The sequence below is a fragment of the Anastrepha obliqua genome, unplaced genomic scaffold (genome assembly GCF_027943255.1).
Source record: "Anastrepha obliqua isolate idAnaObli1 unplaced genomic scaffold, idAnaObli1_1.0 ptg000261l, whole genome shotgun sequence".
In the NCBI taxonomy this organism is placed as follows: Eukaryota; Metazoa; Arthropoda; class Insecta; order Diptera; family Tephritidae; genus Anastrepha; species Anastrepha obliqua.
Window position 1 is genome coordinate 12501 of NW_026562298.1, and position 2500 is coordinate 15000.

The window sequence follows — 2500 nt, forward strand, 5'->3', positions numbered from 1 at the left end:
ATCAAACTGAAATGTATTGAAATGAATTTTTCCCATACATTTTTGACAATGTGAGGTGTGCATGGCAAAAAACACTCACGGTGAAGGCATGTGATATAATATGAAAATATCAAAAGTTAACTAACCAATGATATTGAAGCATATAAATCGAATCATAACTATATGAAACTCGAATTTAAGCCATATTAAACTGGTAATATTGTGATTTTGTGCCTGGTTTTCCATACGTTAGTTTAAATAAAGAGTTATGGAATATAACCTTGGCATATTGCCATTAAAATATATAATAAAGACATTTCAAATCAAACTGAAATGTATTGAAATGAATTTTTCCCATACATTTTTGACAATGTGAGGTGTGCATGGCAAAAAACACTCACGGTGAAGGCATGTGAAATATAATATGAAAATATCAAAAGTTAACTAACCAATGATATTGAAGCATATAAATCGAATCATAACTATATGAAACTCGAATTTAAGCCATATTAAACTGGTAATATTGTGATTTTATGCCTGGTTTTCCATACGTTAGTTTAAATAAAGAGTTATGGAATATAACCTTGGCATATTGGCACTAAAATATATAATAAAGACATTTCAAATCAAACTGAAATGTATTGAAATGAATTTTTCCCATACATTTTTGACAATGTGAGGTGTGCATGGCAAAAAACACTCACGGTGAAGGCATGTGATATAATATGAAAATATCAAAAGTTAACTAACCAATGATATTGAAGCATATAAATCGAATCATAACTATATGAAACTCGAATTTGAGCCATATTAAACTGGTAATATTGTGATTTTATGCCTGGTTTTCCATACGTTAGTTTAAATAGAAAAAAATTCTCGAATATATATACATATATGAAGAATCTATATTCTATACTAACATTTTATGGAATATAACCTTGGCATATTGCCATTAAAATATATAATAAAGACATTTCAAATCAAACTGAAATGTATTGAAATGAATTTTTCCCATACATTTTTGACAATGTGAGGTGCATGGCAAAAAAACACTCACGGTGAAGGCATGTGAAATAATATGAAAATATCAAAAGTTAACTAACCAATGATATTGAAGCATATAAATCGAATCATAACTATATGAAACTCGAATTTAAGCCATATTAAACTGGTAATATTGTGATTTTATGCCTGGTTTTCCATACGTTAGTTTAAATAGAAAAAATTTTCGAATATCTATACATATATGAAGAATCTATATTCTAATACTAACATGTTATGGAATATAACCTTGGCATATTGGCACTAAAATATATAATAAAGACATTTCAAATCAAACTGAAATGTATTGAAATGAATTTTTCCCATACATTTTTGACAATGTGAGGTGTGCATGGCAAAAAACACTCACGGTGAAGGCATGTGAAATATAATATGAAAATATCAAAAGTTAACTAACCAATGATATTGAAGCATATAAATCGAATCATAACTATATGAAACTCGAATTTAAGCCATATTAAACTGGTAATATTGTGATTTTATGCCTGGTTTTCCATACGTTAGTTTAAATAGAAAAAATTTTCGAATATATATACATATATGAAGAATCTATATTCTAATACTAACATGTTATGGAATATAACCTTGGCATATTGGCACTAAAATATATAATAAAGACATTTCAAATCAAACTGAAATGTATTGAAATGAATTTTTCCCATACATTTTTGACAATGTGAGGTGTGCATGGCAAAAAACACTCACGGTGAAGGCATGTGATATAATATGAAAATATCAAAAGTTAACTAACCAATGATATTGAAACATATAAATCGAATCATAACTATATGAAACTCGAATTTGAGCCATATTAAACTGGTAATATTGTGATTTTATGCCTGGTTTTCCATACGTTAGTTTAAATAAAGAGTTATGGAATATAACCTTGGCATATTGCCATTAAAATATATAATAAAGACATTTCAAATCAAACTGAAATGTATTGAAATGAATTTTTCCCATACATTTTTGACAATGTGAGGTGTGCATGGCAAAAAACACTCACGGTGAAGGCATGTGATATAATATGAAAATATCAAAAGTTAACTAACCAATGATATTGAAGCATATAAATCGAATCATAACTATATGAAACTCGAATTTGAGCCATATTAAACTGGTAATATTATGATTTTATTCCTGGTTTTCCATACGTTAGTTTAAATAGAAAAAATTTTCGAATATATATACATATATGAAGAATCTATATTCTATACTAACATGTTATGGCATATTGGTGTTATTGTATTTTATTCCTGGTTTTCTATAGTTAGTTTAAATAGAAATAAATTTTTGAATTCAAAATTTTATATTCTATACTAGCATTACATAGAAATTATCCTCAACTGTTTGTTTCTTGTATAAATACAGGAAATTAAACAGATGATGAAGAGAAAAAAATAAGAAAAACAAAAATTTATAAGAAAAATTAAATTTTAAACAAAGGAAAAGAGGAGAA